The 27,489-nt window shown below is 45.3% G+C and overlaps 1 long non-coding RNA gene and 1 pseudogene across 1 annotated transcript; both read left to right on the top strand.

Moving 5' to 3' along the window:
* The first annotated feature begins 74 nt into the window (after window positions 1-74).
* On the top strand, window positions 75-26,712 carry LOC112205871 (uncharacterized). Its single transcript, XR_010152317.1, has 3 exons — window positions 75-234; window positions 7,979-8,269; window positions 26,541-26,712. It is a non-coding gene; the product is annotated as an uncharacterized LOC112205871 (long non-coding RNA).
* LOC134808787 (protein GVQW1-like) lies at window positions 9,410-11,739 on the top strand (annotated as a pseudogene).
* Window positions 26,713-27,489: the final 777 nt, after the last annotated feature.

Raw genomic sequence — 27,489 nt, 5'->3', positions numbered from 1 at the left:
TATTTTGGCACCGCCCACATAACCCGGAAATTTGACGATAGGAAAAAGAAACTAAACAGTAGGAGAGTATCGCAATCCTTTCTGGGAAGCGTAGTCTTAGGTGTCTGGAGAAGTCGCCCGGTTTCTGCTTGCTGGTCGGGAAATTTTATAGCTATAATTAACTCAGGGCGGAACAGCTAGCAGAATCCTCAGCGTTCGGGCAAAGGGCAGAGAATCCAGCCAGAAGCAACATGTGTAAGTTGTTACATTCAGTCCGGGCTCAGTGTCATTCAATTTTACAAAATTTTGTTGTGTGCTGACTCTGCCAGCGACTGTGCTGAGGGCTTTGCCCCCAAAATTGCCTTCGAAATGTAGTGACGGGGGCGGGCGTAGTGGCTCACTCCTGTAATCCCAGCACTGTGGGAAGCCGAGGCGGGCGGATCACCTGAGGTCAGGAGTTCGAGACCAGCCTGGCCAATATGGTGAAACACCGTTGTTACTAAAAGTACAAAAATTAGCCGGGCGTGGTGGCGGCCGCCTTAGTCCTGGCTACTCAGGAGGCTGAGGCAGGAGAATCGCTTGAACCCGGAGGCGGAGGTTGCAGTAAGCCCATGTGGCGCCACTGCATTCCGTCCTGAGCGACAGAGCGAGACTCCGTCTCAAAAAAATAAATAAACAAATAAATAAAAGAAAGAAAGAAAAGAAATGTAGTGAGGGAAGTAGTGTGTGGAAAAGTAATACAATAGGAAGCCATGTAGCAGTGATCATAAATGAACTAGAGCTACCAAGTAGCAGCATCAATGGCTGAATCTCAGAAACACGATGTTCAGTGAAAGACGGAAGTCTAACAACACTTTTGTAAAGTTCAAACCAAGTAAAACTAATGTTGTTTAGAGAAACGTACATATATGGTAAAATACTGTACAGAAAAGGCAAGACATGAGAAAAAAAATAAAAAAGAATCAGGATATTGGTGATCTTTAGGGAGCCGGGAGGGTAGCACACAAGAGGGGGAGGGAGAGGCAGGGAAGGAGCACATAGACACATCCTCAGTTTCTCACGTGGGAGTGGGTTCACGTGTGTCTGTTTCATTATAAGGCATATTCAAGATGTTTTGGATTTATTTTGTACTAAATCTAGTACAAAATATATGTATAAATTCAAGATGTACTGGGGAAGTCGCCTGGTTTCTTGCTGGTGATGAAATTTTATAGCTATAATTAATTCAGGGCAGAACAACTAGCAGAATCCTCAGTGTTCGGGCGATGGGCAGAGAATCCAGCCAGAAGCAACCCTTGTGAGTTGTATATGTATAATAATGTTTAATATACATTATAAATTAAAAATGTGTTTGTATATTCCATTTTGTTATCTGTCAGTTGTTGGAAGCAGGAAACAGATATACTTTAAGAACTTCGAATTGCACTCATTTTTTTAAAAGGAAAATCAACAACAGAAACCCAGAATACACACCTTGGAGTGAGGTCAAATATCAAATGCTAGCTCAGTATTCTAATGGAGGCACAAGATCTCATTGATAGCCACAGTAGAAATGACAAGAGGGGAATGACTAAGGGTGGAGAGCTTTGCCAGGGGGAGTGCTGATGGGATGAAATACACCATTTTCTTGGAGTGGTCCTTTGCCAAAAGGGTAATACAAACTATTGCACAAGCATCGTCTCCCAGCTTAGCAGTGTCCACATTCCACGGGTGTTAGTGGATAGTAAGTGTTAATAGCAAGTACTATACGGTGTTAATCCCACAGGTCTGGACAGTGAGACTGGGGGTGACTGGAAGAAGGCGGAGGCAGATGGGTTTATACATTTTGTTGTTGGATGAGCCTTTGATTCAAAATAGCTGGTGATTCAGAGGAATTTGGTCATCTTCCAGCTGACCTCCAGGGCCAGCTCATTCCATGTAAGTTCCTGGTTGAGGATCTGAAAGTTTATGACAGAGTGGAGTCCGGAGATTGCAAGCTTAGCCATCTCAGGCTAAATGATACCTTAATGCAAGAGACAATGCTGGGGTAGTCTTTGAGCCATATCCCAGCCAGAGAAAGTTCACTGCCAACTAGACTGCATCTTTTGACAAAGTCAGGAGAAGAGTTGTGGAAGTGTAAAAGCTCTTGGACATTAATATTGGGGGCCAAAAGTTAGGCATTCACCATGGAATCTCTCCCCAAAAGGCTACAATGGACAATTGTTGCTTTGGCTCTCCAGTATCTCTTTCTTCTATAAAAAATAGCTAGAGTGGGCTGGGCGCGGTGGCTCACGCCTGTAATCCCAGGACTTTGGGAGGCCAAGGTGGGTGGATCACCTGAGGTCAAGAGTTTGAGACCAGCCTGGCCAACATGGTGAAACCTCGTCTCTACTAAAAATACAAAAATTAGCCGGGCATGGTGGCAGGCGCCTATAATCCCAGCTACTAGGGAGGTTGAGGCAGGAGAATCACTTGAACCCGGGAGGTGGAGGTTGCAGTGAGCTGAGATCGTGCCATTGAACTCCAGCTTAGGGGACAAGAGCAAAACTCCGTCTCAAAAAACAAACAAAAAGCCGGCATGGTGGCTCATGCCTGTAATCCCAGTACTTTGGGAGGCCGGGGCAAGTGGATCACCTGAGGTCAGAAGTTCGAGACCAGCCTGACCAACATGGTGAAACCCCATCTCTACTAAAAATAAAAATTAGCCAGGCATGATGGCGCATGCCTGTAATCCAGCTACTCGGGAGGCTGAGGCAGGAGAATTGCCTGAACCCCGAAGGCAGGGGTTGTGGTGAGCCGAAATTGCACCATTGTACTCCAGCCTGGGCAACAAGAGCGAAACTGTCTCCAAAAAAAAAAAAAAAGCTACAGCTTCTTATGGAAAACTAAGCTTCTCTCCTGGCCAGGCGCGGTGGCTCACACCTGTAATCCCAGCCACCGAGGCGGGATTTGGGAGGCCGAGGCGGGTGGATCATGAGGTCAGGAGTTCAAGACCAGCCTGGCCAACATGGTGAAACTCCATCTCTACTAAAAACACAAAAAATGGCTGGGCATGGTGGTGCGCGCCTGTAGTCCCAGCTACTCAGGAGGCTGAGGCAGAAGAATCGCTTGAACCCAGGAGGCAGAGGTTGCAGTGAGCCGAGATCGTGCCACTGCACTCCAACCTGGGCGACAAGAGCGAAAGTCTGTCTCGAAAAAAAAAAAAAGAAAAAGAAAAAAAAGCAAGGCTCCTTGCCTGACTCTAGGGGTGGAAACTTGCCAAGGTCTGGCCAATTGGCACCCAAAATCACCTTGTCATGCTTCAGAGGGTGGTGGGGATTGGGGGAAGGGCTAACCAGGTTGTTCCAATCAGAATGAATCCCAGGAGTTGAATGGAAGTTGCTCAGTTTATTAGCAGAGCTCTCTTTTTTGCCACACTTGAACTTGGGAGGTGCCATCAGGTGTGGCCTGTGTGTCCGCCACGTGGTCTCTGAGGCTCCCACCTGGGGGCAGCAGCAACACAACATCCTAACCGGTGGGTGCTTGAGTTCTACTCACTGATGTTCGGGTTAGAACTTTTTGGTCACTGCGTCTAGCCTTGTGACCATCACTAGCTGCTTGGGACAGCCATAGAGACACTGTTAGGAAAGTGTGCCCCCAGCACAGTCATGGGAACAATCCTTTACGTTGTTTGTGGCAAGGAAGGAGAGCATCACCCATCACCCCAGGAAGATTTAGGAATGGCTCCCTGCCTGTGTCCTAACAGTAATTGTTCTAGCAAGGGTAGTGATATTTCCTGTGGCACGGTTGCCCTGCTGCTGCTCTCTGTTCTCCTGACCCCTAAGAAATGCACATCCCTGGCAGTCAGTGGCCTAGTCACTGATGATGAAAAAAATAAAATGGACAGGGAATGGCATTTGTTGTTCAACTTCTCTCTCGATGGAAAACCCCAAACTGACAACCCTGGGCTTTGCTTCGCAGTGCTGCTTGCATTCGGTCAAGGGGCTCAATGGCCCCAGCTGGACCCTAAACAAAATGAACTTACCAGGAGTGGACCCCAGCACTGGGGAGATTGCCTGGCACTCCCGTAGGGAGGAGGATGGCCACCCATGGGGCAGGCTGCTGGTCTCCCTTTCCCCATAACTTCCCTGAAGATCCACACCACGAGTGATCTGATGGAGACGAAAACCACGTGACTTGGAATTTGGAAGAGTGGAAGGGACCCTTAAAATACATGAGAATCCCACTAAATTTCAATGTGGTAAATATTTGACTATTATAGCTAATATGTTCTGCCTGTTTCAAGGACCTCTCAGCCACCATCTGCCAGAGGGCAGGTGGATGGCGTCGCTGAACCTGAGGTACCAAGGGCTGGGGCAAAGTCACGCAGAGGCCACTTTGCTCTGCGCCCTGGTCCTCGCGATCTTTGCCAGATCGGGCTCGTCTGGGCTCGGCTCCGATCGGTCCAGCTGGACTCGGCTCGGCTGGCCTCGGCCCCGAAGGGTCGGCCAAGAGGGAAGGTGGACGGCGCGCCGGAAGTGACGCGAGAGAGCGAGGTCAATGGCCCGGGTAGCTACAGCAGCCGTCGCAGCCGCCGGTCACCTCAGCTGTGAAGCCATGTAGGAGCCGTCTGGGTGTAGCCCTGCCTGCCAGGCGGCGCCCCGCGGGCTGCCGCCGCCGCTGCCTTGAAGAAGCAGTTCAACCTCATTAGCAGGTGGCCGACCTGACTATGGGCCGGTCGGCTCCGGACCGAACCACAGCCCAGCCCGAGGCCAGCGGGATGCCCGCTGCTGCTCAATCGCCCCCTGGTCCTTGGGGACCATCTGGGACGGGCCGCTGCCTCCTCTGTAGCAACCCCTCGGGTGCCCCCTGCCCATTGTCCCTACCCCGGCGAGCACTGCCCTGCGAGGACTACACCCGATCCTTCTCCTCTCTTCCGGAGGACACAGCCAGCCTGGGACCGCTGCCCTGTGCTAAAACTCCGATGACTTCTGTCCCTAACGCTGTGCCGAGCGCTGTGCTGTGGGGGGCAGCATTGTCAGACTTTCCGGGTTGACCCGCTGTTGGGAGTCCTTTAAGTGCATGGTAGCAAGAAATAAAGGGATATATGAAAGCCAGTCGGATTTGCTTAGTGAATTTCAGAACGCCTGCGAGGGAATTCGGAGGTGGTGCAGTCTCAGAAACCAGTATTCCTGGGAACTTGACTGCTGCTGCAAGTTCTTGACATTTAGAAATTTAGAACTGGGAGACACCTTGTGCCAGTTTAAAAAGTCTTCTTCCTCTTGGATTTGGAGACAGCTACTTCTCCATGTTCCTTTGGTGCTGCTTGAATGCTTGAAAAGAAACATAGGCAAACAAAAATAATTTATATACGGAAGATGTGTGCTTATGGAGGGATAGCTAATGCACTGAACAAAACCTAGCTGTCATTAGATGGAGGGAGGTAACAAAAGCTACCCAGAGATGAAAAATCTGAGCAGAGACTTTGTCATCCGTCTTTAAACACTGCTTTCAAATACTACTTGTATTGATTAGGTCTCTTGGCCATAAAGAAAACCTAAAACTTCTTCAAGCAAAGAAAGGAATTAGTTGTCTCCTAAGTAATCACAAGAGTCCAAGAGTAGTGTGGCTGAAGATTTGGCTGCATCCAGGGGTTTCACTCTTTGGGCAGGTCCAAAGAGAGACAGTCCACTGGGAGAGTTCCCAGTCTTCCGAGTCCCAGAGAGAGAAAACTCTTCTCCCAGTCACTGTGACAGAGTACCAGGATCGGCTCTGAATTATTCTGGGTCCTATACCTTTCCCCAGAAATGGACTTGAGTCAGCACCACTCAAGCCATATGGACTGAGGTGGAGGAGTGCTGGTTCCCTAAGGTAAACTGGGGCACTGTCACCAGCAGGCAGGGAGAATGGATGGTAATCAGGCAAGCAGTAAAGGTCATGGTGGGCCTTTCGTTCGTAGTCCTGCTGAAAAAAGATAAGTTACTGTTTTGTTTTTTTTAAGACGGAGTCTTGCTCTGTCGCCCAGGCTAAGAGTGCAGTGGCGTGATCTCAGCTGACTTCAGCCTCCACCTCCCGGGTTCAAGCAATTCTGCTGCCTCAGCCTCCCAAGTAGCTGGGACTACAGGCGTGCACCACCACGCCCAGCTGATTTTTGTATTTTTAGTAGAGGCGGGGTTTCACCATGTTGGCCAGGATGGTCTTGATCTCCTGACCTCATGATCTGCCCACCTTGGCCTCCCAAAGTGCTGGGATTACAGGCACGAGCGACCGCACCCGGCCTAAAAGATAAGTTCCTGTTTCTTAGAAACCCTTAGATGCAGATAATCCAGTGGATACAGTTGGTATTTTGGGAGAAGTGATAACCCAAATAGGGAGAAAAGAATACACTGGGATGAGGAGCTTGAAGGTATGAAGAGAAAGTGTCAAACAGAAGGAATTTGAGGAACATAACTAAGAGAGCATAGTGCCTAGGCTCTGGTGGGGAGTGTGTCAGGCGGTATTGATTTCTTCAGTGATCGAAGTTTCCTCTGGAGGTCCAACTGCTTTTCCAGATAGTTGTTTTTAGAAAGCCAAGGATATAAACCCAAATTCCTAGAGGGCCAAGCTAGTAAAATCAGTGACTTGGGCCAGATGAGGATCTCACGGGACCTGGAGGACCAGGACCTACCAAAGTGGCTCTAGGCCCGGTGTGGTCCACCTTTGTAATTTTCAAGAAGGGCCTGAAATCTGCATTAAGCAGCTACCCTTACACTCCATAGAACTAAACAAAATGTGTGGGTCACCAGTTGGCAACTGCTTGTCTGGAAGGACTCAGAAATTAACAGTTCCTGTTATTTTATTTTTCCCTGTAATGTACCCTGATATTACTACATTTTCAGCATTTTCAGTTATTTGCATTTGTTGAAGAGCAGCTCATTATTCCCTTTACTGAAATCTTTTTCTTTTCTTTTTTTTTTTTTTCTTTTTTTTGAGACGGAGTCTTGCTCTGTCACCCAGGCTGGAGTGCAGTGGTGCCATCTCAGCTCACTGCAACCTCTACCGCCCAGGTTCAAATGATTCTCCTGCCTCAGCCTCCCAAGTAGCTGGCACTACAGGCATCCGCCATGACGCCCGGCTAGTTTTTGTATTTTTATTAGAGACAAGGTTTCATCATGTTTGCCAGGCTGGTCTTGAACTCCTGGCCTCAAGTGATTCTCCCACCTCAGCCTCACAAAGTGCTGGAATTACAGGCGTGAGCCACTGCACCCAGCCCCTTTACTGAAGTCTTTAAAAGGTCTAATAGTAATACTCATCAACATTTCTATGGTGGTTTGGTTTACAAAGTGCTGTGCTAAACCTCCTGGCTTGGTTCTCGCCTACTGACAATGATCACTTCTTTCTTAGAAGAAAACGTAACTTGCCAAATTAGACAGCTACTAAGTGGTTGAGGCGAGACTTGAATCGGGTTTTTTTTTTTTTTTTTTTTTTTTTGGAGATGGAGTCTGTCGCCCAGGCTTGAGTGCAGTGGTGAGATCTTGGCTCACTGCAGGCTCTGCGTGCCAGGTTGCATTCTCCTGCCTCAGCCTCCCGAGTAGCTGGGACTATAGGCGCCCGCCACCACGCCCGGATAATTTTTTGTATTTTTAGTAGAGACGGGGTTTAACTGTGTTAGCCAGGATGGTCTTGATCTCATGACCTTGTGATCCACCCGCCTTGGGCTCCAAAAGTGCTAGGATTATAAGCGTGAGCCACCGCACCCGGCTGTATCAGTGCTTCTAAATGGTGGCTGTCATGTCATTTTGAGTACAGGAACTGGGCTGCCTCTTCACCAGGGAAGGATGAATGTTTATTAAACATCTGTGCTTATGAAGGTGCAGGGCTAGGTGCTTTGCATACATTTATCTCACTCCTTTCTCACAACAAGCCTCAGACATGATGTTATTTATTCCTGATTTAACAGAGGATGCCAGCGATTAAAGGGGTCATCGAGCTAGTAAATGACAGAGCTATGGACCCAAACCCAGGTTTCTCATTCTGAAACAGCTGTAAATTCTCATTACAGAGATCTGATGACCTTCTCCAGGAGTCGAGGACTCACTACCTCGCTGAATTCTCAGAGTCAAAATGTGTCTCTACCTGCTGGTCCCAGAACAGTCCCCTGCTGCTGCATTGAATGAATCTCATCTCACTTCCTCGAGTCAGCCCTCCCTGTATTTGATGATCACAAACCTTATCCTTACGTTGCCAGCAGTAACATTCTGCATCCCTCACCCACTCCACTGTGTCCTTTTCCTCCCACTGATCTTCACTCTGCCTTTTCTAGGGGAACTCTGAACAGTATTTCTGAGAAGGGGTAGGTAATGTGTGCTTTGCTTCAGTCTGAGTGGATTCCATCAACCTCTGCATAGAGCAGGGGTGGAAACAAATCCTGTGTCATTGCAGCTTCTTTTCGATCTAAGCTTTCATGGCCTTATTATGTAGTTTACATGTTTTTGTCAGACAACAGGATGTTTTGCCTATATCATTCTATTTCCCTTTCTCAAATGTTGGAGATGCCATAGTAATTAATGAAGTACAAATCCATTTTAAAATATCTTACTCCTGGCCAGGCGCAGTGCCTCACTTCTGTAATCCCAGCACTTTGGGAGGCGGAGGCGAGCGGATCACTTGAGGTCAGGAGTTTGAGACCAGCCTGGCCAACATGGTAAAACCCCGTCTCTACTAAAAATACGAAAATGAGCCGGTGTGGTGGCAGGTGCCTGTAGTCCCAGCTCCTCCGGAGGCTGAGGTGGAAGAATTGCTTGATCCCAGGAGGCAGAGGTTGCAGTGAGCCAAGATCTTGCCGCTGCGCTCCAGCCTGGGTGACAGAGTGAGACTCCGACTCAAAAAAATCATGCTCCTCTCTGCTTGGTGTATGTGTCTTTCCTTAAAGTTAGATATTAAAAGTACAATAGAGTCACAGTCTCTTATCTGGAAGTTTTGGGGTCAGATAACTTTCAGAATTCAGATTGTTTCAGATTTTTCTAAAAGTAATAATGCACATATGATGTGGTTATATAATGCTCTGGGCTCTGGGACAACACCCGATAGTCAAACATATTATTGTTACTATAGCAAAATGTATGAATATTTTCACACTTCATGGATGCGTAAAGATTATACATAGCTTCATGTCGACTCAGGTCAACTTTTGTTGCCAAATAAGTTACCAAAAAAACTTATTTTGTAGAGCTTTTTGGATTTCAAAATGGTAGATAGGGATTGTGGACCTGTCTTAGTATAAGTACCTATTGAGAGTCTGTGAAATTTTTTTACTTTAAAGAATATTTTCCATATTCCAAAAGGTTGGAAACCACAGTTATATTGTATAAGCAGGGGTCACAAACTCAAGTGCAAGGGCCAGTAAACTAAATAAGTGGGAGGCGGGTATAGGACAGTAGGGAATGGGGGGACTGTAGTGAACTGGTGAGTACGTATTCATTCAAAGGGGAACATGGCCACGTATTGTCATGGTGAATGTGGGAGTAGTGAAGCCTCATCTTCCATTTTTAATGATACTCCAGAATGCTGAATTCCATGTGAAGTTTCTTGATATTTAAATATTGGCAACCAAAAAGAAAAAAGAAACTCACTGTATTAGCCAAATAAAACATAATCTGCAGGTTTTATCTGGCTGCAGGCTGCCTGCTTTACTTCTGATTTGCAGATTAATGCCGATGGTATGAAAAGTTGTCAGTGTTGTTGGTAATGAATTACTTCTTGAGATGTGGATGGATACATATGTTTTGTAATTATTCATTACACCCCATATATATGCTATATGGTTTTTGTGTATAAAATATTTCATAATAAAAAAACCTAGACAGGCCAAGTCGGGTGGATCACCTGAGGTCGGGAGTTTGAGACCAGCCTGGCTGATATGGAGAAACCCCATTTCTACTAAAAATACAAAAAATTAGCGGGGCATGGTGGCACATGCTTGTAATCCCAGCTACTTGGGAGGCTGAGGCAGGAGAATCACTTGAACCCAGGAGGCGGAGGTTGCAGTGAGCCGAGATCGCGCCATTGCACTCCAGCCTGGGCAACAAGAGCGAAACTCCGTCCAAAAAAACAAAAAAACAAACAAAACCTAGACAACTTGATAGTCACTTTATTTTAGACCTGCCTCATTTTCTGGCCAGTGGGAAGTTTCCTTCTTATCTACAAATTTGAAACTTTAAATTTTTTTATCTTGGAAAAGGGAATGAAAGCCCCACTTTAAAAATAGGAGCCCTCCTTAAAAGTAGTTTAGTGGCCAGGCACTGTGGCTCATGCCTGTAATCCTAGCACGCTGGGAGGCCAAGATGGGAGGATCACTTGAGGCCAGGAGTTTGAGACTAGCCTGGTCAATATAGTGAGACCCCACCTCTCTCTATAGATAGATAGATAGATAGATAGATAGATAGATAGATAGATAGATAGATAGATAGATAGATATAGTAAAAGTAGGAATTTAAAAAGGTTAGATTGTAGCTGAGCATGGTGGCTCACGCCTGCAATCCCAGCACTTTGGGAGGCCAAGGCGGGCAGATCACGAGGTCAGGAGATCGAGACCATCCTGGCTAACACAGTGAAACCCCATTTCTACTAAAAAAAATACAAAAAAAAAAATTAGCCAGGCATGGTGGCAGGCGCCTGTAGTCCCAGCTGCTGGGGAGGCTGAGGCAGGAGAATGGCATGAACCCAGGAGGCGGAGCGTGCAGTGAGCCAAGATCGCGCCACTGCACCACTGCACTCCAGCCTGGGTGACAGAGCAAGACTCCATCTCAAAAAAAAAAAAAAAAAAAAGGTTAGATTGTAATCTTTCTACCTTTCCAGGGCCATAGTGATCCGAAGTAACATTAGGTATCTGTCCTTATATTGGGACAGAAAGATGTCCTTCGTCTCCTCTCTTTTGAGATCTTTTCCCTGGGTCATCTCAGCTCCATAACTATCACCTCATGATTGATGACTCTGTTTTATGCTTCCAGTGCTGGCATCTCTTCATCCCTAGAGTGATGCCGCCATCTCCGTCTTGAATGTCTCTGCTGACATGGCCTGCTAAACTTGAACTCATAGGCGGGACAATCGCTTGAGCCCAGGAGTTCAAAACCAGCCTAAGCAACAGAGGGAGATTTCATCTCCATTCTTTCATTTTATTATAAAAAAAATTCAAAATAAAATGAAATTGAACCCATGAACTTCATCCTCAAATTGGCTTCGTTTCCCCCTGTCCCCTAGTCCATAAGGCACCAAACTTTGGCCTGCAGGGTAAATCCAGCCCATTGCATGTTTTATACAAAAGGTTTATTGGAACACAGCCACACACTACAGCAACAGGGTTGCCTAGTTGGAATAGTGATCCATACAACTCACGGGTCCTATAGTATTTACTCTCTGGCCCTTAATAAGAAGTATTCTGACCCCTGCCCTAGGGTATTGAATGCCCTCATGTTACTCACCATACACTTGGCAGTCCCCCTGTTTCTCCTCTTTTTTTTTTTTTTTTTTAAGACAGAGTCTTGCACTGTCGCCAGGTGGAGTGCAGTGGTGCGATCTCGGCTCACTGCAACCTCCACCTCCTGGGTTCAAGCAATTCTCCTGCCTCAGCCTCCCAAGTAGCTGGGATTACAGGCACACGCCACCACACCCAGCTAATTTTTGTATTTTTAGTAGAGACAGGGTTTCACCATGTTGGCCAGGATGGTTTAGATCTGTTGACCTCATGATCCGCCCGCCTTGGCCTCTCAAAGAGCTGGGATTATAGGCATGAGCCACTGCACCCAGCCTCTCCTCTGTCTTCTATACCCTGGCTATTACTGTGATCTGGCAGTGCTACCTCCTTGGTTATCTTTTGACTCGGTCTCTCCTTCTCTGTGGCTGTCCTTCCTGTTACCTTCATCAGGTGCTCATTGTTTCTCACCTGCACTCATAATTGTCATCCAGCTGGCTTTGCTGGTTTGAGCTGGATTTATCCCTTTTGTCATCTAGCTGTCACTTCTGTCTGATGTGGTAGTCACCATTGTTACGATTATATCTGTTCTATCCTAAATTATTTTTTTCCAATGAATTCTGTAGAGTTTAGAATTCCTACATTTATAGGAAATTAATATTTATTTTTGACAGTAATTCCAAATTTCCTAAGATGATAATGCTATCATTTAATTTATTCTCCAGAAAGCGATGCTGCACTATAATGCATGTCATTATACACGACGTGATGAGTATCGCCTTTTGCCACCACCTTAGTTGCTTACGTATGTTTTAAAAATTTGCTATTTAAATTTTTTTCATTAAGGTGGAAATGAATGTGTCCTTATATTTGTATTTCTTTATATGAGTTTTCTGTATGTTTCATTTGTTTATTTAATTGTTATGGAATTGTTTAGTTATGAATTGAATTATTCAATTACCAATTCCAGTCAACAAATGTCTATTAAGAACCTGTCAGTACATTTTCAGGCCTGGCACGGTGGCACGCCTGTAATCCCCCAGCACTTTGGGAGGCTGAGGTGGGCAGTTCACTTGAGGCCAGGAGTTCAAGACCAGTCTGGGCAACATGGTGAAACCTTGTCTCTACTAAAAATACAAAAATTAGTCAGGCATAGTGGCATATGCCTGTAGTCTCAGCTACTTGAAAAGCTAAGGCATGAGAATCGCTTAAACCCAGGAGGTGGAGGTTGCAGTGAGCCAAGATCATGCCACTGCACTCCAGGTTGGGTGATAGAGAATCTGTCTCAAAAAAATGAGAAAAAAAGAAAGAAAGAAAGAAAGAAAGAAACTGTCAGATGTGGCTGAGGGGAGACCAGTCTGTAGGTCCCCAGTAAAGAGCAAGGATAAAAAGGCAAGGCCTCAAATATCCTGTTAAAGTTGGACTCCAGGCAGTGGGAACTTCATATAATTTTAAGCAGGGAAGTAACATTATCAGATTTTCATCCTAGGAAGTGGACCCTCACAGCAATGTGAACGGACTCAAGATGGGGCCAGTGGTGGAACCAGCAAGATCAGCAGGGAGTCAGCTGTACCAGTTGGTACAGGGGACAGGAAGGAATGGACCACTGCCATGGGAACAGGAGAAAAAAGGAAAGAATTAGAAAATATCTGTTGGTTCATTGGATATGCAGTGGATGAGAGAGAGACAGATCAATCATGATTCTGAGGGCTTATCCTTGGGTGATAAGGATATAATGGAATATATTGAGTTTCTTTTTAGACATGTTGATTTTGAGAAGCCCATGGACATCCTGATAGAAGTATCCAGCAAACAATTAGATAAACCAGTGTAGAATCAGGAGAAGGATGAGGTTAGACATAGACATTCAGAAGTCATTGGCATACCAGTGAAAGTTGAATCATGGGAGTGGATAAGTTTGTCCTGAGACTGCAAGCAGAGTAAGAAGATCCTGTTAGCTGATGATGGTATCTTGGAGAATATTCACATTTAAGAAGTGTCAGAACGGCCGGGCGCGGTGGCTCACACCTGTAATCCCAACACTTCAGGAGGCCAAGGCGGGCGGATCACCTGAGGTCAGGAGGTCAGGAGTTCGAGACCAGCCTGGCCAACGTGGTGAAACCCCATCTCTATTAAAAATACAAAAAATTAGCCGGGCGTGGTGGTGGGCACCTGTAGTCCCAGCTACCCAGGAGGTTGAGGCAGGAGAATCGCTTGAACCCGGGAGGCAGAGGTTGCAGTGAGCCGAGATTGCGCCACTGCCCACCAGCGTGGGCAGTAAGAGCAAAACTCCATCTCCAAAAAAAGAAGTGTCAGAACAAGAAGCCACAAAGAGACTAAGAAAAAAGGTTCTAACATTAGGAGGGAGAGTGGTATCATTAAAAATGAAGAATGCAGAGAAAATGTAAAGAATGAAGATGTGGTGTTTCATATTTATCAGGCACTACGGAAAGGTTAAGTAAACAGAGGATGCATTGGATTTAACAGAAAATAGCTGGGGCATGAGTGAGACAAGATTTTGTAGAGCTTTCAAAAACAAGTCAATGAACAATGAGATAGTGATCTTTCAGAGGCTTGGCTGTGAAAGGTAGACAGATAAAGTGGTTGGTTGCTGGAGGAGCAGAAAGGAGAATGTGATGTGCCAGGAAAAATGGACATACTTGCGTGCTTAGGGATAGAGAGAGATGAAAGACAAAGCAGAATGGGAGATCAGTAGAATGAGGTCTTTGAAGAAGTCTGAATGGGTAATGCCCAGGGGACTGTTAGCCTTCAACTGCAAAGCTGGATCCCTTTTCCTCTGAGCAAAAGGGAAGGAGTAGAGATGAATGAAGAGAGGATGGTGGGATATAGGCAGGGGGTATGGGGGTCTTGACTGCTGGTCTTTAATGTCTGCAAGAGGGTAGAAGACATGATCATGCCTGAGGAAAGTGATAAAGATTTGGAGGGGCCCTTAAGGAAATTGATCTCAAGGGAGCTGACCACGGACATTTGATAGCATTTGGGGCACAAACTGCTTACACGCTGATGAATAGGAGCTGTTGAAATGAATTGGAGGACATCTATAGGAGGAAATTCTACTTTTAAAAGGAATAAAATGGAGTCCTTCACATTTTAAGAGATCTCCAAAGTGTAGTGATTTTTTTTTAGAAAGCATATCAGAGAATAATATACTATCATTAATACAGACATGCACATATTTTTAAAAGATCTGGAAAAAATACAGATTAATAATAGTTTTCTGGGAAATGGAAAAGAGTAGGACATAGCCAAAAAACAGAACTTCTACTTTTTTTTTTTCTTTGTTTCTTGAGACAGGCTGTCACCGTGTTGCCCAGGCTGGATTGCAGTGTTGTGATCACGGCTCATGGCAACCCAGACCTCCCAGCCTCATTTGACCTTCCCACCTCAGCCTCCTGAGTAACTGGGACTACAGGTGCCCACCAGCACACCTAGCTAATTTTTCTATTTTTTTTTTTTTTTTTTTGGAAACAGGGTTTCTTCATGTTGCGCAGGTTGTTCTTGAAATCCTGAGCTCAAGCTATCCATCCCCCTCAGCCTCCCAAAGTGCTGGAATTATAGGTGTGAGTCACTTCATGCTGAACTTTAAATTTTTTAATTTTTATGCAACTTATGCTTTTCTGCTGTTCATCTGTTTTTCTTATATACCAACTATACACTCGTGTATTTTACAATATTTGATCCTTAACACACGTGAATATTTTAATTACCGAAGGCACACAAAAATACCTGCTCCTTATAAAACACTGAAAGCATTATAAAACTACTTCAACTATCCCTCAAACACAACCTCAGTCTGGCCAACACCCAGCCTCACAAGAAGCAACCATAGTGTGAACTTGTGTGAATACCTTTACAGTTCTTCAGAGAGACTCTTTTTTTTTCTTTTGAGATGGAGTCTCGCTCTTTCGCCCAGGCTGGAGTGCAGTGGCGCGATCTCAGGTCACTGCAACCTCTGCCTCCCAGGTTCAAGCAATTCTCCTGCCTCGGCCTCCCGAGTAGCTGGAATTACAGGCATACACCACCATACCCAGCTAATTTTTGTATTTTTAGTAGAGACGGGATTTCACCATGTTGGCCAGACGGGATTTGAATTCCTGACCTCAGGAGATCCACCCGTCTCGGTCTCCTAAAGTGCTGGGATTACAGGCATAAGCCACCACACCCGGCCAGTCCTTCAGAGACTCTTAAAAATTTTCCTTGGAATAGTTTTATTAAATTTAAAGAAAGTATGACTGAAAATGAAATGACTGTTTCCAAAAGGCCATTAGTGATAAAGTAGATACACAGCATGGCTTGATCTTTCATAGTCTCTGAGAATCATCTGTTGCCTTGACAGCCTATCAGCCCAGCTCCTGCACTCTGGCCAGGTGACATCAGCGGAGGTGCAGATGCGGGCAAAGCCTCTGCAGCAGCATTTGACAGATGATGCCCCGACCCACCAGGTCCAAATCCAGCCAGGCTCCTAAGAGAGAGCAGAGGGGCAGGGATTGGCATCTGCTCCTCTGGGTATGGATGCTGGGGTGTTTCCTAAACTTTGTTGTACATTTTTAGCGAGTTTGATCTTTCCTGGAGAATTATGAGGAGGAAGACTTGTTGGAAGAGTAGATGAAAGAGATTCTGTTTTAAGAAATTTAACACAAAGTTCTGAAAAAGAACCATTAAGGGCAGGTTGCTGATTCAGCCCCAGTGGTGTTTTAGGGACACTTTTTGATCCTCCTTCAAGCCACCCAGTCATCCACCTGGTAGCAGTGCCATGCTCTTCCTGAAACAGCGGCTCCATTTCCTCCCTTGTGATACCCAGGATGCTTCCCATTGCTTGTAACACTTCATGTTGTTTGTGTTTTGGTGTGTGGAGATAACTAATGAAGAGGTTTCTCATTAGGAGTTTGTCGACTTTTCCTTCTGTGCTGCTGGCTAACTGTATGCATTTCCTTTGGAAATTATCCAGCCTTTCCTGTAGGACCACATTTTGGTTTTCAAGTTCTTTGATTTGTTGCTCCTGATATTCTATTTTCTTTTCCCTGGATGTTTCTGTGATTTTTTCATTGTCCTGTTTTAGTTCACCCGTATCCATTTCTAAAACTGTTATTCTCTTCTTCAGATTTCTCACTGCCTGCCTCAAAAGTTCATTTTTATTCATTTTTTTAGTGAGATTTTCTCTCAACGAATGTATTAGACTATTTTTGGTTCTGATGAAAAGGTTTTTTCCCTGAAGTAACCTGTCTAACGCATTTTGTTTCTCCTTCAGCTGCTGAATTTCTGAATGCATTTGCTCGTGTTCTTTTGTTTCTCGTTCTGAGATGGCAGCAATGGAATCAGACAGTCTTTGATTGTCTCCTTGGAGGAATCTAATGGTCGCATCTTTTTCCTGCAGTGATTTTCTCAGCTTCTCGATCTCTTGCTGGAGCAATTTAGAAGACTCACTTGATAGAGCAGACTCACTTGCATGAAGAGATTCTGCGGTGTGTGAAGAAAGTGCTTCTCTGGGCTGCTGGGGTAAAATATCCAGCTGTGGGAAGAGACTGTCTTTGCCGTCACAGAGCTGCCTGATGCTGTGCTGCGTGTGTGCTAACTCCTGCCCCAGGTTTTTGAGTTGAGTTTCACTCCCTTCATATTTTTGGATCAGATCTCTGTGGTTCATCTGACACTGAGAATCGTCATCACTGTCAATTAAAAGCTTTGCCTGAAGTTGACAAAGTTCCTCTTGGGATTGGGCTGCTCCCTGCTGCATATTTTGCACTGTGGTCACCAGCTTCTCTTTCCACGCGTCCACTTTCTTAACGGGCTGTTTTAAGATATCGAGTTCTTGTGGAAGCCCCTCATACTGATTGTTAGTAACAGTTCCAATGTTATGACCAGTGCTGGATGTTTGCAGAATTGTCGCTAAAGGCTGACATTTCTGACTTAATGCATCTGTTTCAATATCTTTTTCTTGATTGAGATGTGATGACTTCAGAACATTGTCTATAAACCTTTCCTGACCACTACTAGTGGGTGATTTTTTATTTTCCTCTTGTAGCTCACACAGGCCTCCTTCGTTGTCAGCAGTTACATCCATTCCATGGTGATACTCTCTTTCTAGATAGCTGTTTTCCCTAGCTACCTCTTTCCAAACAGCTGATAGTTCTTCTGTTTCCAAAGCAGGTGCTTGCAGTTGCTGCTGAAAGTGAGCAACACCCTTGGTGTCAGAGGCTGAAGCCGTTCTAGCCTGAAGGCCCGGCACCTCCACATCTTCCTGCTGGATGATGTGAGTGAGTTTGCCCACCTCACTGATGGACGGCTCATCCATCCATTTAGTTAAAGTCATATTCTTGTCATGTAGAACTTTAATCTCCAGTTCTTGTTCTTTTGTTCCTTTCACTAATCTTTCAGTTTCCAGTTTACATGAATCAGGCTTTTCAGTTCCATCTTCTGTATGAAGACACTCAGCTTCTGTTGTTTGAAAAACATCGTGGTCTGTTTGAATGTAGTCTCGTTTTCCACACAGGTGGGTTTTGATTTGTTGTTTTGCATTTTGCAAGTTCTTAATTTCTTCATCTTTGGCTGAAAAGCGCTGGGTGTGTGTGATATTCATTTGCTCTTGCTGGCATTTAAAATCATCCATTTCCTGTTTCTGGTCTTGTAAAGACCGAAGTAGTTGCATCTTACTGTGCAACTGCTCTTCAGTTATCTTTTGATGTTTTATTTCTGCCTCAAAACTATTGTTGTTTCCTTTCAGTTGAGATACCTCAGTTTCTAGTTCCATAATTGGATCTGCTCTAGGCTTGGCCATAGGTGCGGTTTGACTATGTTGAAATGTCTCATTCAGTGGTTCTATGAAGACCACACATGCTTCAGTGTCCTTGATTTCACAGTTAGGGAACTCTTCCCCCTTGTCTGTTCCCTGTATCAGCACATTTGAGATGTGGTTGATGAAGGAAGTCACATTGTTGCCCACTCGCCCCATGGAACGGCCTAAGCCAGAGCCAGGGCCCCCAAACCAGGAAGACGTTGGTGGATCTTAGAACTGATCTGCTGTCCTTCGTGAAAAGCATCCAGTGCACTGGGATTCGCGTCCAGTCTGGGCAAGTCAGGGAGGCCCTGTCTTTTTTTTAAATTTTTTTTTTTAACTGAGACAAAGTCTCACTCTCTGTTGCCCAAGCTGGAGTACAGTGGTGCAATCGCGGCTCACTGCAACCTCTGCCTCCCGGGTTCAAGCGATTCTCCTGCCTCACCCCCCGAGTAGCTGGAACTACAGGCATGTGCCACCATGCCCGGCTAATTTTTGTAGTTTTAGTAGAGACGGGGTTTCACTATGTTGGCCAGGCTGGTCTTGAACTCCCAACCTCGTGATCCACTCACCTTGGCCTCCCAAAGTACTGGGATTACAGGCATGAGCCAACGCGCCCGGCGGAGGCCCTGTCTTTAAAACAGACATTCACAATGAGGCGTTGCTAGGCAGCGCCTACTCAGAGGGTCGCAAAGGGTAGGATGTTGCCTGGCAATGCACAGGCCTGGCCTAGGGCGTCACTAGGGCCAGACTGGTGCCCATGGGCCTCTGCTCATCCCCACACCTTGCCACCCTCAGGGCTGGCGCCCTCTCCCTCTGCATTAGTGACTTTCCTCTGTGCCACATGCAGCACCTGCCACCCAGCCACCAGGACAGCTGCTCAGAAACCCCAGATGCTTTTCCCTGAGTGTGAGTGTGAGCGTACGTGTTAAGAAAAACATTACCTTTCATTTTTTCTAAGTGGCACCGTACACTCCATATGTGTTCTGCATCTTGTGATTTTCATGCCACAATTACTTTGTTAAATGGAGGTAAAAATTTACACTGTGCAGCACACCCATCTTAAGAGTACAAATCAGTGGGTTTTGGCAAACGTCTACACCTGCACATAAGCACTACCCTAACGAAGATAGTGAACATTTCCATCATCCAAAAAGTTCCTTGTCCCCTTTGAGATTCACCTTCACCCTTCTGCCCCAGCAAGCCTTGTTCTTGTCTCTGTTTCCATGGTTGAGTTTTACATGTTATTGAAGGTCACCGCACAGAGTATCCTATGTGTACAATCCCTATACCTGGCTTTTTTCCACATGTGTTTCAGATCTCAGCAGGGTAGTGAGTTTTAACTCCCAAGCAATTGCTTCATTAATGAATGAATCCATCAGCCACAGTACATAAAGGTCCTAGTAGATTGCAAGGCACCAAGGTGGTGCCAAACACAAGGCCGATTTTCATACACTGCAATCAGCTAGAGGGTAGGCAGGTGGTGTGGGAGTGGCTGGAGGCCTGATGCCATTCGAGTATTGAAAAACTATCAGGCCAGGCGCGGTGGCTCACGCCTGTAATCCCAGCACTTTGGGAGGCAGAGGCGGGCAGATGACCTGAGGTCAGGAGTTCGAGACCAACCTGGCCAACATGGTGAAACTCCGTCTCTACTAAAAATACAAAAAAAATTAGCTGGGCGTGATGGTGGGCACCTGTAATCCCAGCTACTCGAGAGGCTGAGGCAGGAGAATTGCTTGAACCCAGGAGGCGGAGGTTGCAGTTAGCCGAGATCGCACCACTGCACTCCAGCCTAGCACACAGAGCAAGCCTCTGTCTCAAAAAGAAAAAAGAAAAACCATCAGTGGTTCTCTGTTGCTCCCTAGTTCCATGGCAGGCAAAACCTTTCTTTGCAGCCACCTCCTGTTCTATCCCCTACTGAGTACACACTCCTCCCCAAACCCTTCTCCCCATGCTGTTTAGTTGTCCTGACTTATCTGAGGTCCACTTGGACTGTTTCCCTGCTGTCCTGGCCACACAGCTCATTGCTCTTCTATCTGTGCCCCCATAGAGCTCTCCTCAAGGATGACTGTTGACATCTCTGTCTTTCCCATGAGCTCCCAAAGGTGGGGACTGTGTGTCATTTGTCCCTCCTTTTTATTCCTTCCCATTTCTTGACATTTAGCGTGAGCTCCATAAATAATGGCCACATTAACCAAGATCTGAGATCCTCAATGCCTTGGATGAAGTCCATCCTAGGATATGTGGTTTATACCTGGGGACTTGCTTTTGCTCATCTATGAATGTTCAGCTGAGATCTGCTGGTGCAGGTGTTTCTGTAGCCTCATTAGCAGTGGTGGGAAGCCCAGCAGCTTAAGACGTTAGCTTCTGATGCAGGGTTCACTAACTCTCCACATATTCTGTCCCTGAGTTTCTGTTTATCGTTTGCCTGTGATTCTCTTTGGTGCCATCCCACACAGTGTTATCACAACCAATCCTGTGTTTTCATTGAACGTCCTGCGCTACTCCTGCTCTAAGTCTGACTAGCTTTTTGTCTTTGTGTGGTCTGGGCTCAACAGCCACTTTTTCCGGAGAGAAGCTACAACAGCTTGATAAGTTTGGAAAGGTCATTCTTAGATAAGACTTGGGATTTATCTGAAGGTTGTTATTATTTGTTGTAATTCTCAGAATAGCTAACACTCCATGAACCCTCACTAGGTGCCACCAAACACATTAAATGAAGTACATAACATGGTGTTCCTAAACAACCACTATGGTGGTGGTATCATTATTATTATTATTATTTTATGGTTATGATTATTCCCATTTCACAGTGGAGGAAACGTTGCTTAGTAAAGTGTACCTGTGAGCATCTAGGCCAGGGATTCAGAGTCTGATTTGACTTCAGAGCCATTTCTTTCTTTTTCTTTTTCTTTTGGTTTTTTTTTTTTTTTTTGAGACGGAGTCTTGCTCTGTCACCCAGGCTGGAGTGCAGTGGTGCGAACTCGGCTCACTGCAACCTCCACCTCCCGGGTTCTAGCGATTCTCCTGCCTCAGCCTCCTGAGTAGCTGGGATTACAGGCACGTGCCACCACGCCTGGCTAATTTTTGTATTTTTAGTAGAGATAGAGTTTCACTATGTTGCCTAGGCTGGTCTGCAGCTCCTGACTCAGGCAGCCTGCCTCAGCCTCCCGAAGTTTTAGGATTAAAGGCGTTAGCCACTGCGCCTAGCCTCCAGAGTCATTTCTTATCACTCTGTTTCTTATCACTGAGTTTATTCTGCCTGAGGGCAAGAGAGTAAAGCCAATTTAAATCGTGCACTTCCGAGCTCCTTCCGGGCCGCCCTAGAATCAGGGCATTTATGGCCTAGGGCACAGGGACCCCGGAGACTATGGTGCTGCAGTGCATTAAGGCTGCTACCCTCCCAGTCTGTCCTGCTGCTCACTCTGCCAGCTGTTGCTACCCGAGCCTTCTCCTTGCAGTGGTTCTCAATGCTTGCTGCACTTGGGAAACTCCTGAGGAGCTTTAAAGAAAAAAATGCGAGGCCCCACCCCCAGAGGTTCTGATTCATTTGTTCTGAGTTGGGGTCCAGGCATCCGTATTATTGGGCTTTTTTGACAACTTTATGAGGTATATTTTATAGGTCATAAAATTCACCCATTTTTCCCTTTTATTTTTACTTGACAGGTAATACTTGTACATATTTATGGGATACAGAGTGATATTTTGATACATCTTCACAATGTGTAATGATCAAATCAGGGTAATTATCATGTCCATCACCTGAACGTTTATCATTTCTTTGTGTCGTGGACAATGAAAATCCTCTTCTCGTTTTTTGAAAATATACACTAAATTTTTGCTAACCCTATGCATCCTACAGTGCTACAGAACATTAGAACTTATTCCTCCCATCTAGCTGTGACTTTCCCCATCCTCTCCTCCACCCTACCCTTCCCAGCCTCCAATAACCACAATTCTACTGCACTTCTAGGAGCTTTGTTGTTTTTAGCTCCCACGTATGAATAACATGGGATATACATCTTTCTGTGCCTGACCTATTTCAAAAATTTTCCCATTTTAAGTATACAAAATGATTCTTAGTAAATTTACAGAGTTATATAACCAGCATCACTATCCAATTGTGGAACATTTTCATCACCTCAAATAAGAGCCCTCTTGCCCCTTCTAAAGTTAATCCCTGTTCCTAACCCTCCAGCTTCATGGCCAACCACTCATCTACTTTCTACCTCTATAGATTCTGTCTCTATCGAGTCCCGTTTTCTGGCCATTTCATGTAAGTGGCATCACCTGTATTATTTTCAGAGGCCCCATGATCGTCGTATGTAGCTCTGGTTAAGAACCACCGTTACCTCCTAGATCTTTTTTCACTAATTTTCTGAGTGGCTGGGAAAACTCAATAGGCCCCTGCCAGGGCTGTCTCTTAGATAATCTGTGAGCTAAATGAGTCCTTCTAAGTTGGACTGAGAACTTAATGATCATTTACAACCTGTTTTTATGGGGATGAGCTTGTCAAAGTCCAAACGTGCTGACCTAGTTTGGAAGGGAGCCTGCACAACCTGTCTTCAGACGCTGCGCGCCTCCCGAGCAGCCATCAGTCACAGCACTGAGTCAGAGCCCAGGTGTGGAGGGAGCCCCCCACCCTGTGTGGCCTGGCCTTGGGCACTTTTGCTTTAGATTTTCTGTGTGGCTTTTCAGCAACTCCTAGCCCCTGGCTGCCTCACCAAAGCAATAAACTGGACTCCTCCTGAGCTCCCTTCTCTTTAGGCAGTAGCTCTATGTGGATGTACTGTCTGCATCACAGTATTTTACAAAATTTTCTCACATACTTTTGCCTACTTAAATACATTTGATATCTCAAACTCAGCTGCCTCCAGGTCCAAGCAGGTACCACGAGTGACCGGAGCAGGCTGGGGAATGAGGCACTTGGAATTTCTGGGAGGCCACTGAGGTGGTCGGTGGTGGAGAAGCAGTTTCCTTCAGACTTTGCCATGAGCAGGAATCTTTGCTGGAGCTTTGAGACAGTCCACATGGTTAGAGCAGGGATAGCAAATAGATTCCATTTCATGTGCCAGAGGGGAAAAAACCAACTGACCGACCAAAACGCCAAGTGGATAAGCTTACATGTGCAGGAAAATGATAAACCTCAATTCAATTTAGAGTAAACTGTAACTGTTCATCTTAGTCACTGGAATTGAAATAATATTATCAAGATTAAGATTGAGAAGGGTTTTGTTACTGTTGTTTAAAGTAAGAAATAAATGTTATTACCATGTCTTAGAGAAGTTGTAAATATGTGGGCAAAATACCATCATTTGGGGAAATAATTCAGAGTATAGAACTATTAGACCTATTTTTCCCACACCATTGCCAAAATATTTTCTATTGAATCATTTCCCCCTGATAAGTATCCTTTTTCTTTTCAGTGTTACGCATGGGAACAATTTTTTCCCAATACCATCCCTTTAGAGTTCTTGAACTCTCTTATGACTTTTAAACTGCTTTGTGGCAAGTATAACAATTTGTTTTTTAAGTTTCAGAGGGTCCTTTATTATTTTATTTTACTTTATTTTTGAGACAGAGTCTCACTCTGTCACCCAGGCTGGAATGCAGTGGTGTAATCTCGGCTCACTGTCACCTCCACCTCCCAGGTTCAAGTGATTCTCCTGCCTCAGCCTCCCGAGTAGCTGGGACTACAGGCACACGCCACCACGCCGAGCTAATGTTTGTATTTTTAGTAGAGACAGGGTTTCACCTTATTGGCCATGCTGGTCTTGAACTCCTGATCTCATGATCCGCCTGCCTTGGCCTTCCGAAGTGCTGGGATTACAGGCGTGAGCCACCACACCTGGCCGAGTCCTTTATTTTAAAAATCCAATTAGGTAGATTGTAGATTCATCCCCAGAAATGTAAGAAGACAGCTAATCTAATGAGATAAAACAGTTAAAAACTCATTCAATAGTCCTCCAGCTCACTATGAAATCAAACTATTGCATCCAAACTGGGCTCAGAGGCTCAGGTGGATTTTGTAAATACTTGTAACGGGAGGTGACAGTGTTGCACAAAATCAGATTCCCAGCAGAATGAAATCCATTGCCTAGCCCTGGGTGGGCTTAGGCTCTGTAATTTCACTGTGAATACAAATCACGTTGCACGCAGTAATGTTTATGTTGTTACCCTACATACAGTATTGAGATTTCTTGGTAGATTCGTCATAGTCTCTTATTTCTCAAAAATGCATTCAGATATTTCCTGGTAACCAGCATTGAAAATGAGTTCATTAAAAATTCTCTCCATGCTTCATTTTTTCATTTTAATTGACGTATCAGTCAGTGTGCAAGTGTAAAAGCCAGCAGAACAGTGATCTCTCATGTGAAATTGTAAACCAAAAACCAACAGCCCTGTGAGCCCAGGGGCAGTGGGAGCCATTGATGTTTGATGTTAGTGTTGGCGCCTCGGCCACATATTTGCTATCCTTGGGTTGGGGGTGCCCTTGGTGGTAGAAAGATGAGCCCCTGCTCTCAAGGCCCCAGAATGGCTGAAAGGATTGAAAAGGAGCAATTTGGCAAAGTCTTGAAAAGCCATCGTCTCTCAACCTCTGAAATGCAAGTTGGGAAAGCACAGAAATCCCCCTTCTGAGTAAGAAGAATTTGGATTTGGGAAGTGATTAAAAAGGACTAAAGTTTCATGGGAAAATGGACTTCACTTGTACATAGATAAGGGGTCAGCAAAGTCTGGTGTGGGGGTGAAATCTGGCGGCTGCAGGCTCAGAATGGTTTTCGCATTTCATTTATTTGGAGACCGTGGTCTTGCTCTGTTACCCAGGCTGCAGTGTAGTGGCAGGATCTTGGCTCACTGCAACCTCTGCCTCCTGTGCTCAAATGATCCTCCCACTTCAGCCTCCCGAGCACCTGGTACTACAGGAGTGCGCCACCAAGCCAGGTGAATTTTTGTCTTTTTTGTAGATCTGGGGTCTGTGTTGCCTAGGCTGGTCTCAAACCCCCGGGCTCAAGCGATCTTCCTGCCTCAGCTTCCCACAGTGCTGGGATTACAAGCGTGAGCCAACGTGCCTGGCCCCAACTGCTGTTTGAAAAATACTGAGTATATCCTACTTCCAAAGCACCTCTCCTCCTCCTCTCAGATGCCACCCCCTTGAGCTCAGGCTCTTATCTGGAGCTCACCTTACCTGGCCATCTCCTGTGGCCTCCTAACTTTTCACCTTCATCTATCCTTCCTCAGTATTCTTCATGCTGAGACCAGAGTCATTTGAAAAACACATTTATGGCCATATTTGCTCCAATTTTAAATTCTTACACACCTGATTGCTCTTAGGTCCCTAGTGCTTGGTTCGTGGAATATGATCATAACATATGACTGGAGAAATAATTACAGATACTCTGTGTTTTTCCCCAGGATGAAGATCGTCTCCCAAGTAAATATGTTGAGTTTGACTGGGCACCGTGGCCCACACCTGTAATCCCAGCACTTTGGGAGGCCAAGGCGGGCAGATCACTTGAGGCCAGGAGTTCGAGACCACCCTGGCCAACATGATGAAACCCTGTCTCTACTAAAAATACAAAAATTGGCCCAGCATGGTGGCATGCACCTGCAATCACAGCTACTCAGGAGGTTGAGGCAGGAAAATCACTTGAACCTGGGAAGTGGAGGTTGCAGTGAGCCATGATCATACCACTGCACTCCAGCCTGGGTGACAGAGTGATACTCCATGTCAATAATTAAATAAGTAAATAAATAAGTTGAGGTCAGCTTTCAAATGATCGTCATGAGAAAGCTACACAATATTAAGTAAGTGTGGTTTAGCCAGAAGAAAAAGAACCAGGTAGAATTCACACCCAGCTTTCAGTAGATGGCAGATTTCACTTTAGGGAGCTGCTTTCCTTTGACCCCCTCCCCACTTGCTTTCTTGGCCTGGGATCCTTACTCCAGCATGTCGTGCAGTCTTCAGAATGCGATATCCTTTTCCTTACGACTCTTCTAGCAATTAATGTAATTTGCCTGAACATTTAAAAAATGACCTCTCATAATTTCATAATCTGAATCTTTATGTGTCTTTCTTGATCCCCAGGGCATAGAGAAGGTTACCTGGCCCAGACTAGATGTGCAGTAAATGGTTTTTGTATGTGTGAATGAATGGAAGACTGAAGTTAGTTATTATAGATGAGATATTATGGGGCCATTCCGAGTCCAGTATTCAAGGAGTTTGCGAAGTTGCAGATGACAAGTTTGCTAATGTGTGCTGAGTGTTCGTGCCTAGTAGCATGTTAAGTGGTTTGCTTGGGTTGCTTCATTCAGTCCTCACAGTGGACTCGTGAATTAAGTGCTGTTATTATCACGTTTTTGCAGATGAGGAAACTGAGGCTCAAAGAAGATAATGTGCCCAAGGTCACCTCGCTAGGAAAGAGTGGAGCTGAGATTTAAACTGTGACTTTAAGCACAAGTTCAAGGCTTCTTACTAGTTTTAACTACATTCCCATACCCCTTTTAATCAATCATGTCAATAAAATCTTAATTCTTTTAAAAAATTAATATGTGTTTCAGCTTGTCCTGTAGAGAAGACTAATACTTACAAATGGGAAATATTCGTCAAGCTTTATTTTTTCTAGTTTGTCTTATGAAATTAAGTTTTTCAGCCTTTCCCAATATAAAGCTATATTTTATATTAAATATGCTTTTTATTTATTTTTTTGAAACAGAGTTTTGCTCTTGTTGCCCAGGCTGGAGTGCAATGGCACAATCTCAGCTCACTGCAACCTCTGCCTCCCGGGTTCAATCGATTCTCCTGTCTCAGCCTCCCAAGTAGCTGGGATTACAGGCGTGTGCCACCAAGCCCGGCTAATTTTTGTACTTTTTAGTAGAGACAGGGTTTCACCATACTGTTCAGGCTGGTCTTGAACTCCTGACCTCGTGATCCACCCACCCTTGGCCTCCCAAAGTGCTGAGATTACAGGCATGAGACACTGCGCCCAGCAAAGTCTTAGTTATTTCTACATGTAAGTATTTCATGATCTGTTTGTGATTTGGACATCAAATGCTGAGCATAATGCTTCGCTGACCTCACCTGAGACCTGCATCCACTGAATTTTTACTGTATGTGCTTAGGGCCGAATGTAATTAAAGTCTTGTTTATTTACTTCTTTTTTTTTTTTTTTTTTTTTGGTAAATAAGGTCTCCTGTTACGCAAGCTGGAGTGCAGTGGCAGGTTAATAGCTCATTGTAGCCTCAAATGTAGCCTTCCCAGTAGCTAGTGAAGACCTTTTTAGAGGGGCTCTTGCTTTGAACAGTAGCAAATACA

This window comes from Pan troglodytes, chromosome 18 (genome assembly GCF_028858775.2).
Source record: "Pan troglodytes isolate AG18354 chromosome 18, NHGRI_mPanTro3-v2.0_pri, whole genome shotgun sequence".
Taxonomy (NCBI): Eukaryota; Metazoa; Chordata; class Mammalia; order Primates; family Hominidae; genus Pan; species Pan troglodytes.
This window is presented reverse-complemented; position numbering and strand designations above follow the sequence as displayed.